At 47.0% G+C, this 12,866-nt stretch overlaps 1 protein-coding gene across 12 annotated transcripts in view; it reads left to right on the top strand.

The window, feature by feature from the left end:
• erc1b (ELKS/RAB6-interacting/CAST family member 1b) overlaps window positions 1–12,866 on the top strand; it is a 1,202,158-nt gene that overhangs the window by 220,139 nt on the left and 969,153 nt on the right. The gene's annotated exons all lie outside the window — the stretch shown is intronic.

Here is a 12,866-nt window from a genome sequence, read left to right as displayed (position 1 = left end):
TAACTTTCATGTTCAGTAACATGTTTTGAACTGTTCACCTTGAATTTGAGTTGCTTGTTTTCAGTGCCCTTGAATTCCTCTTAATTTACAACAAATCAAACTTCTTATGGGAACAATGATACCCTGGACAATAACAGCTAAAATTAATCTGTGCTCAAATTCACCTTTGAAGTGGAGCAGTCAAACGAGCCCCCTTTCCTTGACTAGCTAGTTGAGAAATCTGCCAAAGGGTTCTCCACTAATGTTTACCACAAGCCCGCTTTCACTGGTCAATGTGCACATTGGATTCCTAAAGTTCCACGTCCTATAAGATTGGCCTTATCGGCAACCTATACATGGGGCCTGAGCCATTTGCTCACCATTCAAGCTTTATGCCGCAGTAGAGCAGATTAAAGGTGTCCTGCAGGATAGTGGCTACCCTGTTCAGATCGTTACTTGCTGTATATCGTGCAAGCTCATGAATTAACCTAAGGCTGCCACTTCCAGTCCTGAAAAGTGCCCAGTCTACTTCAGATTACCCCTGAAGGGTAAGATGTCTCAGTTTGAGCAACAGTTGAAGCTAGCTGTTTCATATTACTACTATGCAGTAGCAACATGAGTGGCATTCTCCAGTAACAGGATGCTGGTGTTAAGCCAAAACGGATACTTAAAGCTACATTCATCCTTCTCACTTTGGAATATGAAGATTATGTGATGGTTCGAAACCGAGATTTTTTGCACGGAAAGTGACCTCCAGTGGAACTTTTTGAGGGAATCTCAAATTAACTATATCGCTGGTAATTCACTTGTGTAAGTGCTAAAGTGCTATTTAGGATGGTAGTGTAGCAAAGACAAATAGAATGGCTTCATCCCAACCAAATGGTCATGAGCTCAATTCTTTGAGGTTCTTCTGGTGTATGAATCTTGTTAGGGTAATTTCACAGAATCGTTAGAGCACATTTGGCCTGTCGTGTCTGCACTGGTTCTCCAGGTGAGCAATTAACCTAGTGCCATTCCTGCAGCTTTCCCCTGTATTCCTGTACATTCTTCATTTTTCCCTCATGTTACTATTGCTTCTTTTGCCACTTAGTTTAAACCTGTGCCGTCTCATTTTTGATCCTTTCATGAGTGGGAACATTTTCTCCCTATCTACTCTGTCCAGACCCCTCATGATTTTGAATACCTCTATCAAATTGCCTCTCGGCCTTCTGCCCTCTAAGGAAAACAGTCCTAGTTTCTCCAATCTATCCACATAACTAAATCCCTGGAACAATTTTCCTAAATCTTTTCTGCACTCTCTCTGATGCCTTCACATCCTTCTTAAAGTATGGCACCCAGAACTGGTCACAATATTCCAGCTGAGGCTGAACTAGTGTCTTATACAAGTTCAACATTACCTCCTTGCTCTTACACTAGGATACTGCATGCTTTATTAATCACGCTTTCAACCTGCTCTGCCACTTTCAAGGATTTCTACACTTATACACCCAGATCCATCTGCTCTTGCACCTCCTTTAGAGTTGTACCCTTTATTTTATATTGTCTTCCCATGTTCTCCCTAACAAAATGAACCACTTTACATTTCTCTGTGTTGAACTTCATCTGTCACTTGTCCGTCCATCCCACCAACTTGTGATGTCCTTTTGTAGTTCTACACTATCCAAGCTTCATTTGAAATTGTGCCTTGTACACCAAGGTCTAGGTCATTAATGTATATCAAGAAGAGCAAGTGTTCCAACACTGACCCCTGTGGAACTGCACGACAAACCTTCCTCCAGCCCGAAAAACATCCATTAACCTCTACTCTGTTTCCTGTCATTCGGCCAATTTGGTATTCTTGTTATTTGAAATGACCTTGGTTGGTCAGTCAGAAATTGTGGCAGTTTAAGTAGGTACAAGAAAACACTTATTTATTTGGAAACCTTATTCATTAATAATAAAAGCTTGCAGATTTAATTTTTGACTCAACTGTATGTTGTGAATTGTAAAAGGAGGCTAAGCAGGAGATGATGCCGACAATGGAACTTGAATACGTTGATCTGAGAAGACGGCAGGGAAAGGAAAAGATTAAGATTAGGATGAACGATAGGATTTTGGGGACCTCTACTCTGCCTGGCCTTTTCCATTCTGCCTTTTGTTTGTTACCCTCCAATACACCATCGTGTAGACTACCATGTTTTAGAACACATTTTTAAGTTTTCAGCATTTTGCATGCTACATAAGGGAGTCTTAAGTTTCTATTCAAAAGAAAAGCAGAATAGGGTAAACACTATTATTTTTACTGTTTTTCAATGAAAAATATTATCTGTTGATAACATTTAAGATATCATGAGGTTTAGCATGAAGCAGAAATAGTGGCAGGATGGGACAACTGGCAAACCATTGCAGATATGAAAACAAAACGTGAGAAAAACTCAACAGGTCTGGTAGTGTCTGTGGAGAGAGAAACAGTTTAAGTTTCAAATCCAATATGACTCTTCCCGTGAACTGACAATCCTGGAAATAATGGCTTGATGATTGGCGGTGGGATCATGGCCCAAGGGGAGGTAGGGAAGAAGTGTCTGAGGGTTGGTGCTCAGCCTTGCAAGGTAGATGTTGGCATACTAGACAACACCAGCACCACCCTTGTCAGCAGGTTTGATAGCAATGCCGTAGTTAGACCTGAGATAACAGAGTGCAGCAAGTTCAAAAGATGTCAGGTTAGAGTGAGTGAGAGGACCAGAGAAATTAAGACAGTTGATGTCATGCTGATAGTTACCAATAAAAAGATCAAGAGTGGGTAAGAGGCCAGAGGGAGGAGTCCAGGCGGTGGGAAAACACTGAAGGTGGGTTGACGGGTCCATTGGTCAGGGGAAACTCTGTTTCTGTCTCTCCAGATGCTGCTAGACCTGCTTGAGTTTTTCCAGCACTTTGTTTTTATTTCAGATTTTCAGCATCCATTGTATTTTACTTTATTTCACACTTGCAGATTGTGTTTTATATTCTTCCATTTAGAAATTAAGATGGTAGTATCTGTCATTTGCATGTGATAGTTAAGTGGTAAAACTGATACTTAAGAAAATCCCCAGTCAGTCTGTCTGTCTGTATTGTTTAAAACCTGACATGGTAACTCAACAGATCTCGAAGAAGGAGTCGTCCTATTTCTAATACAGTCTTATAACTCTTGAAGTGGTTGAAGTTCAGTATTGCACTTTGATGTGGAACTTCATAAGCTGTAAACCTGGGAATGTTGCTTAAACAGCTATTGTAACTGCTAGAATTTTTTTCAATTCATACTGACACAGGTAGGCCTTTTCTTAAAATTTTTAAACATCTGGGGATTTAAGTAGCTTTACAGCCTACAGACGTTATCCACCCCCCACAAGCCTTTATGTCTCCTCCATAAATTTGTGACTCCCACATTGCGGGATGAGTCCCTTGCTACGACAAAAATGAGATCTGATTGTACTGAGCTCTGAGTTCAAATGGCTCTGCTGAGTTCGGGTTTCTCTCAAGTGTGAGTCACGCCCCACCCGCTTTCCCCTCCTGGCGAAAATGGGACCTGTTGGAAATGGGGATGGGACCTCTGAATCAGGGTCCTGTCAGCCATTTATCTGTGGAGTCGCCACAATTTAATGAAAATCCAATCCATAACGTATGGTGTAGTGCAGTTTGCTTTTCACCTTTGGATGAATCCTTTATTGTCAAAGGAGATATTTGTGCAAAGTAGAGTTGAGTGATAATCCAGATCTGGTTTTAGCATCATTAGGTTGGCAGAATATATGTTAGATTTGGCTTGAAAGAACAGTTGAAGATCAGAAGGCTTGGTGATGTCATTCTACTTGGTTAGCTGTTGTTGATATTCGTTTTGGACAGCTTTTGGGAACTTTTATTTTGTTTTCCCTTCATCAGATTTTATTTTGACAGCTTGAAAAATGCAGCAGCTAACCTTGTATTTGAGGCAAATGGAATTACTGTATCCGTAGTTTAAGTTGCTTCATTGTTCTAGACATTTGTATTTTCATTTAATCTATTTTTTTGGTTCAACATTGTCTAGTCATAAAGCATTGGGAATGTAGGACAGATTTTCTTGTTTCTGTGTTTGAGGTTAATAGATTCATGCGCATATTGAATTCAAGAAAAAGAGGCTGAATGGAATGCATGACTCCAAGTAAACTCATCTAACTTTCTGTACATTTAAACAAATGGATGGAAAGTTGAGTAGGTTCTATAAATGTTATGTATCCTCCTTGCCTAATCTTCTGTATTCACTAAACCTAAATGGTTCAATAGCTTCTGACATAGGAACAGGAATATCTGTCCCAATATTTATTTCTACCAGTTCCCTTGTCTATTTTCTTTTTTCAAGCATTAAAGGCACGTTATTATCAGGGAGTTTTTGGTGAGCCTTTTTCTTTACTGAAGAAGGAAAGAAATGTGAAAATTAGTACTGTGAGAAGCATTATAATTGTAACACCTAACAAGTATATTTCTCATGTTTATTGTCAAGTATTATGTTCAAACTCTCATTCCTACAAACTAAAATGTGACTTTTTATGCCAAATATCTGGTAGTGTAGCATGCCCCAGGAATTCAATAGAACATCTGTTTACTATAATTTTTCACTGAAATTGACATGAGACATTTTATGCTCGCCTACCCTACATATAAGAGAAACATAGGGAGGAATGTTCCTAGAATTGCACTAAGTACGGCAGCGGGCGGGTAAAATGGAGTCCTACTCGCTGATGAAATAGCGGGTTTTAATGCCGTATCTTCTCGAGCCCGCCTCATTATTTATTAATTCCCGGGAGACCCACAGTTTCCATGGTGGGTGGGCTCTCATTCACCCGCTTGCCACCACTTTGCTGTTGCATCACGCTGGCTGCCATCTTTAAAAGGCATTTGCCAGCAAGGCGCTCATCGCCACTAGCTCACCACTGCTGCTGGGAGACATGGCCAGCAAAGGAAAAAAGACTGCAGCCCTCCGCTTCATTGACGGGTCCCTCGAGCGACTGCTGGATGCCATGGAGGCCTGACTGGATTTGCTCTATCCCTGCTCTGGCCGCAGGATAGGTAGCAAATTCACCAATCCAGCTTGGGAGGCGGTGGCAGCAGTAGTCAGCGCAATCGCCCTGCAGAGGAGGACAGCCACCCAGTGCCATATAAGGATGAAAGATCTTCTCCGTTCCGCCAGGGTAAGTCACTCATTTCATCACCTCCAACTCTCACACTCACAAACTGAGCAGACACCCACAGGGCCCTCACTCACTGCCTGTGCAAGGGAGATCACCATTCACTCTTTCACAGACACCGGCGTTGTCCTCATCCCATCCATGGGACTACTCACCATCCACACAGGCCAGTCAACCTTATCATTTGGCCTGGCAGGCGTCCTGATACACTCTTCCAATCTCTATCCATACAGGACAAATTGGCAGGAGGGAAAGGTTGCAGACAGGTGGAGGGATGCCGGAGATCAAAGTTCTGACAGAATTCGAAAACAGAGTCGTCCGGCTGGCTGGCGATGACTGGGACCGGTCCTGTGCTGACGGTGAGGTCAGTGCTGCTCTACCACATGAGGATCCAGCAGTGCAACATCCACTGGACAACCATGCCGTGAGTGATGTGTCCTCTTTCACAGGCCACTGCCATGCACTAATTATCTCCCCTTACTTTCGCAGGCCCACCTGCCAAGCAGCCAACAGTGTCACTCTGACTATGTGACTGAAGACCTCCAATCAAGCTCTGAAGGAATCCCTGAAGAGGAATCTGAAGTCACCCTCTCTGAAGTCCTGTCACAGCGCTCACCCACACCCTGCACCAGCGCAGAGGTACACACCTTGGTGGGAGCTAGCTTTAGAGTAGCCTCAGGACCACAATCTGGTGAGCACATCGCACTTTCTGATCCACGGCAGACGGAGGCATGTACTTCCCAGGCCCCTGGCACTCAGAGGATTGCTGGAGGCCAGAACATTGCTGAGTTCGAGTCAGATGACGCACCTCTGGATTCGGTGATGTCACAGTTGCTGGAGCTGCAAAGGCAAGCCCGGGAACATCAGGAAGGGATGTTTGCTGCACTCCTTGGATTGCAAGGTTCGATGGAAGAGTCCGTCTGTCTTTAGGCTGAGGGGATAGCACTGGCATTGCAATGCACTGTGGTCAACAGTGGCACGATGGCAGCCGCCATAAAGACCTTGGTCCAGGACGTCACTCCTGCACTGCAGTGTGGGCTTAACCTCATCGCTGATGCCATAGTTGGCTTCCAACAGTGGGTCCGCGAGAGTGACACTGGGCAGCTCGATCTCACTCCACCCACCTCTTGAGCCACAGAGTCAGCCTGGGGCACCCATAGGGAGGAGGATCAGCAGGTGCATTCTCCGAGGCCATCCACCCAGGTGATTCTGGGAGTGACCAGCCCCACCAAATCCCCTCTTCCCGTGACATCCGCAGCTCTGGCTTCATAGGCCGAGGAGGATGTCTCTGCCACACAGCAGAACCCCAAAAGCAAGCTGGGGTCCACCAAGTCTCGGCCCTCCAGAGGACGCTTGCCAAAGCCATCACAGACAGGGCGTCACAATCAGCAGGCTGCCTCCATTTCTGCTGTGGATGTCCGGGAGCACCAAATTGTTGTGGCATGGTTAGGAAAGTTAGGTAAAAATAGTTGCACAGCCTGGGCACATGTGTTGATCACTTATACATACTGTTCGCCATTGTCAATAAACTCCTAAGAATGTTTCCCTGCCTGTGGCGCCTTGTTCTGATGAGCAGTGTTCTTGTCATTCATATGTGAAACTTTTCTATAGAAGATAAAAGGCAGGTATCTCAGTCCAGGGCCTATTCCCTGTGTTCTGTGCAACCTTCAGACCACAATGATAGTCCAGCCTCTCACTTCCTGGAAACATGACTGATACCTGCACCTCGGCGGCGCTGGTCACTGCTGCAAGAATGTAGTGGGCAGGCGCAACAGAGTTCTCTCGTACTCTCTGTGTGCTCTCAGCACCTTTAAGGTGGGGCTGGCCCCTATCACATCAGCATCTGCGACCAGTGATGCTGTGCACCAGCTCCTGAACAGCTGAAGTGCTGAAGGCGGGCACAGCATCAGATGCGTCTAAAGTTTCATGGCTGCATTCGGAGATGGCTCTGATCATGGTGCGCACCTGAGCTGCCCTCGGCCAGATAGGAGCCAGACATTCTCGGAGGCTATGTGAAGATATATGGAGCGTCCTCACTACATGTCGTCATCATCCTCCTGCGATCGAGCGACTATTAGGGCCTCCACTGCATCTCCATGACAGGAGCATTCTCACAGAGCGCTGCGATAAGCCAGGCTGAAATCAAACATTCACAAATGTGATGTGAGGGTCAAGGGGGATACCTCACTGCATGTCGTCATCATCTTCCACAAATCTGGCAGCTCTGAGGGCCTGCCGAGCGCACCTGCCTTGTCTAGCCAGTGCCAGACCCTCATCCCCGTCATCATCATCACCACCACCGAGGATCCCCTCACCATCATCCCCTTTGGCGGCGTTCTCATTGGATATGTGCAGCTCCCCCATCTCCTCCTCAGCAAGCTACTCCCCCTGTTGCAGCATCAGGTTGTAAAGGGTGCAGCAGACGATGATTATGTGTGACACCCTCTGCAGACTGTATTGCAGGGCTCCACCAGAGCAGTCCAGGCACCAGAACCGCATCTTCAGCACCTTGATGTCTGCTCCACCAAGTTGTGAGCTGCTGCTTGAGCCTCATTATAGTGTCACTCTGCTGCTGTTTGAGGCCGCCACATGGGTGACATCAGCCACAGCCTCTGCGGGTAGCCCTCGTCCCCAAGGAGCCAACCCTGCAGCCTTTGTGGACCCTGGAAGACTGCAGGGATCTGTGAGTGATTCAGGATGTAGGCGTCATGCACACACCCTGGAAACCTTGCCCACACCTGCAGGATGCGTTTCTGGTAGTCGCATACCAGCTACACGTTCAGTGAGTGGGAGCCCTTGCAGTTGATGAAGGGCACCACATGTAGCAACGGAGACCTGAGCACCACATGAGTGCAGTCAATCTCACCGTGCACCTGTGGAAATCCCGAGATCAGGGCGAATCCAAATGGCCCTTGCATCCTGGCTGTCCTGGTCCCGGGCGAAACGCACAAAGTTGTGTGTCATGGAGAAGATGGCATCGATAACCTCATGGCTGCATTTGTGGGTGGCGGATTGTGAAATCCCACAGAGGTCACCTGTGGAGCCCTGAAAGGAGCTCCTGGCATAGAAATTGAGAGTTGCAGTCATTTTCACAGCCACTGGCAATAGATGCCTTCCATGTCCCCTTGGCCCCAAGTCCTGCAGTAAGTGGTAGATTTGAGCCACCAGGTGCCGAGACATGCGCAGTCGTTGGCGACACTGGCTCTCAGTCATCTGCAAGAATGGCAGGTGACGTCTATAGACCCTGGGTGTTGCTAGGCACTGACCAGCCACAACTCACTGTTGTTCCGGGGAAGTGTGTGCCGGAGCCCCTGCTGCCCCTTCCTCATGAGGTTGCTGCTCCTGCCTTTGCATGGCCAGGAGCCTCAGGTGTTCTCTCCTCCATCGTCTCTGTAGCCAATCGGGCATACAGCTAGGTTATCAGGATCCATGATCCTGACATGGTTCTCCTGCAGCATGAAAGAGAGAGACACGTGGTTATCATGGCTGTGCTGAGCACCTTTCCTGGTCTTGTGTAAGGACTGGCCCTTAACACTTCCCAGAGAGTGCTGGTCACCTCTTGGATGGCCAGAGATGAGTACGCTGCATGCCTGCCCTGTCAACCTTCGACATGGGGACACTGGTCCAAACCAGGATGTTGAGATTGCGAGGGACTGTGAGTGCCTCCAGCAGTGACCAGTGTTGGCGAGGAGATTGTACAATGTGTGCAGTTCAACTGCTCCGCAGTCCAGTAAAGTGGCGGTGGACTCGAAGCCTGGGGCGGGGGGGAGGTGCGTAAGGTTTGGAGCACTTGGTGGCTGTTTGGTGCCTCCACGTTGCTTGCATGGTGGGGGCAGGCTAGGAGCCCGACCCCAATCATATCACTGTGGCTGCACCTGATCTGTCCAGTTGCAGCGGCCTGGTCAGTTTATGCAGGTGTCCCTAATGCATGGGACAGCGGTTGCCTCTGAGGCTGGCCAGCACTTGCTCCTGGACAGCCCCCCCGCCCCCCACCCCCACCTCTCAGCAGTCACCTCCGGGGCCAGACATCAGTTTCCCCAGCCCCCCTTAGGCCTGTAAACAACAAGCAAGCTGTGGAGAACGCTGCTGCTCACTGAACGCCGTTCCTGCAAAGTGAAGGCCATCAAGTGTACATTGCCTGCGTGCTGTTGTGAAACACATCGGCGTGCTTTCCTGCCCACGTGGAGGGACGATACGGCGGGGGTTCCAAGAGCCAGGCGGGATGGCCTTTTAATTATATGCTGAAGTATTACAATTAGCTCCCCGCCGACTGATGGCGAGAAATGCAGACCGCTGTTGGCGGGTTGAGGAGATGATTATGACCCATCTTCACGTGAAGCGGGTCACGGCATATTTTCTGCGCATGCCATCTATCATGCCCGCCGCCAGCAGTTCTGGAAAATTCCGTGCATTGGCTGGATTTTAAACTCTCCCTGCCTGCAGATTTGAAGGCTAGGGCGCATGTAAAATCCTGCTACCTACATGCTCACCCCTGACATGTCTGAAATTTTACAGGGGCAGGGGAGGTGTTGGGCAGCCCACCTGCCCTTGGGCCTATTGAGGCTCTGAAGTGTCCAATTAATGGCCACTTAAGGGCCTCAACCCATTGCCACTAGTATTTTACCTGAGGCAGGGGAGAGGCCCACTGGTTTTGAAAGGAGGGGACCTCCTTTCCAGGCTCTGAGACAGCCCCCCAAAGATCATTTCCCCCACCCCTTCACCCCAGCCTTTTGAACCCAGCCTCCCAACCCCCCCCCCCGCCCTCAACCCAACTGTGACCTCTGACCCAGACTTACCTGAGCTCCAAAACATGCAACACAAACTCTCCGAAGGCCAAAAGGTAGTTCTGGATGTGGAAAGCCATTCTATCCATCTTAATTCTCCACTCCAAGACTGTAAAACTCCTTCAATTTAACTTCCAATTGTTTCTTAAAAGATTCCAGGGTTTTTTGCAAATAACCCCATATACTAATCACTCTGTGCAACTAATTGTCTCTATGATCCTTTTAAAATTGTAATTGATTGCCTTGTATGCTTCTTTTCCTATTTATTTCATTGTTATCCCTTTCTATTTTAGAAGTGCTAATTTAACAGCAAATTCTATTTAAGATCGTAAGGAGCTTCTCAAAGGAGAAAATATCTGGTTCTGCTAGTGCTGGGGAGGGGAAAAGGTTTCATCAGCAGTTGCAGGCAGTCTGGGTAGCAATGGAATGGTCATGAAGTTTGGCAGAACTGAAGTGGGGATCCTGGAGTTCAAAAGTATCACAGTGAGATGTTTCTTTGATCTGCCATACTGTGGAGCAAGAGTCTGGGACTTGGGAAAAAGTGCACCTAAATTTTTGCATAAATCGGGTTGAAGAGAGTTTTGTCTCATAGGCTTCCATTCAATGCTGACAGACATTTGAATTCGCCTAAGTGTGAGCCTTAAAATAATGAAAGTAATACAAAATAACAAATAAATCATTGCACAGATTGGCCTTAGTTTTATCATCCACGAAGCCCTGGCAACCTGACAGTGGGTGAAAGGCTTTATTTTTAAGTGATAGAAACCGTCACAATGAGTTTCACAAAAAAGGAGGGAAAAGCTAAATTGAAGTTTCAAAAATCCATTCTGGTCAATGTTACTTTTTAACAAACATGTAACTGGAAACAAATTTGCTACACAAATTAGTTGCTTTGAAAATGCTAGCCCGTGAGTTGATTCAATGATTTGAAATCCAATATCAATATTACAAAAATGTAGCTATTAAAGATTTATCATTTCGTTTTCTTCTTATTCATTCACAGGATGTGGACATTGCTGGTTAGGCCAGCATTTATTGTCCATCCCTAATTGTCCTTGAGAAGGTGGTGGTGAGCTGCCTTCTTGAACTGCTGTAGTCCATGTGGTGCAGGTACACCCACAGTACTGTTCGGGAGGGAGTTCCAAGGTTTTGACACAGTCACAGTGAAGGAATGGCAATATATTTGTCAGGAGGGAGAGTGGCTTGGAGGGGAACTTCCAGGTGGTAGTGTTCCCATGTGTCTGCTGCCGTTGTCCTTCTAGATGGTAATGGTTGTGGGTTTGGAAGGTGCTGTCTAAGGAGCCTTTGTGAGTTGCTACAGTGCATCTTGTAGATGGTACACACTGCTACCACTGTGCGTCGGTGGTGGAGGGAGTGAATGTTTGTGGATGTGGTGCCAATCAAGTGGGCTGCTTTGTCCTGGATGGTGTTAAGCTTCTTGAGTGTTGTTGGAGCTGCAAGGGGAGAGTATTCCATCACATTCCTGACTTGTGCTTTGTAGATAGTGGACAGGCTTTGGGAAGTCAGGAGGCGATTACTTACTGCAGGATTCCTAGCCTCTGACCTGCTTTTGTAGCCACAGTATTTCCGTGGCTAGGCCAGTTCAGCTTCTGGGCAATGTTGATAGTGGGGAATTCAGCTATGGTAATGCCATTGAATATCAAGGGGTGATGGTCAGATCCTCTCTTGTTGGAGATGGTCATTGCACAGCACTTGTGTGGCGCAAACGTTACTTGCCACTTGTCAGCCTAAACCTGGATATTGTCCAGGTTTTGCTGCATTTGGGCATGGACTGCTTTAGTGTCTGAGGAGTCGTGAATGGTGCTGAACATTGTGCAATCATCAGCAAACATCCCCATTCCTGACTTTATGATGGAAGAAAGGTCATTGATGAAGCAGCTGAAGATGTTTAGGCCTAGGATGCTACCCTGAAGAATTCTTGCAGTGATGTCCTGGAGCTCAGATGATTGACTTCCAACAACCAGAACCATCTTCCTTTGTGATAGATATGACTAACCAGTGGAGAGCTTTCCCCCTGATTCCCATTCACTCCAGGTTTGCTTGGGCTCCGTGGTGCCACGCTCAGTCTGTTGCTGCTTTGGTGTCAAGGGCTGTCACTCTCACCCAACATCTGGAGTTCAGGTGTTGTGTCCATGTTTGAACCAAGGCTGTTATTAGGTCAGAAGCTGAGTGATCCTGGCGGAACTCATACTGAGCATCAGTGAGCAGGTTATTGCTAAGCAAGTGCCGCTTGATAGCATTGTTGATGACCCCTTCCTGATGGTATAGTAATTGGCTGGGTTGAATTTGTCCAATTGGTTTTTGTGGTCAGGACATACCTGGTCAATTTTTCATATTGCTGGGTATGTGCCAGTGCTGTAGCTGTATTGGAACAGCTTGCCTAGGGGTGTAGCAAGTTCTAGAGCTCAAGTCATCAGTATTATTGCCGGAATATTATGCGGGCACATTGCCTTTGACTCCAGTGCCTTCAGCTGTTTCTTGATTTCACGTCAAGTGAATCAAATTGGCTGAAGACTGGCATCTATGATGCTGGGGACCTCAGGAGGTGCCGAGATGGATCATCCACCTGGCACTTCTGGCTGAAGATTGTTACAGCTTGCTTCAGCTTCACCTTTTTCACTGATGTGCTGAGCTCCCCCATCATTGAGGATGAGGATAATTGTGGAGCCTCCTTCCTCTGATGAGTTGTTTAATTGTCTACCACCATTCACAACTGGGTGTGGCAGGACTGCAGAGCTTAGGCTTGACCGTTGGTTGTGGGCTCACTTAGCTCTGTCTGTCGCATACTGCTTACGCTGTTTGGCACGCAAGTAGTCCTGAATTGTAGCTTCACCAGATTAATACCTAATTTTTAGGTATACTCCCCTGCAATCTTCATGAACTAGAGTTGATCCCCTGGCTTGGTGAC

The sequence above is a fragment of the Carcharodon carcharias genome, chromosome 21 (genome assembly GCF_017639515.1).
Source record: "Carcharodon carcharias isolate sCarCar2 chromosome 21, sCarCar2.pri, whole genome shotgun sequence".
Lineage (NCBI taxonomy): Eukaryota > Metazoa > Chordata > Chondrichthyes > Lamniformes > Lamnidae > Carcharodon > Carcharodon carcharias.
This window is presented reverse-complemented; position numbering and strand designations above follow the sequence as displayed.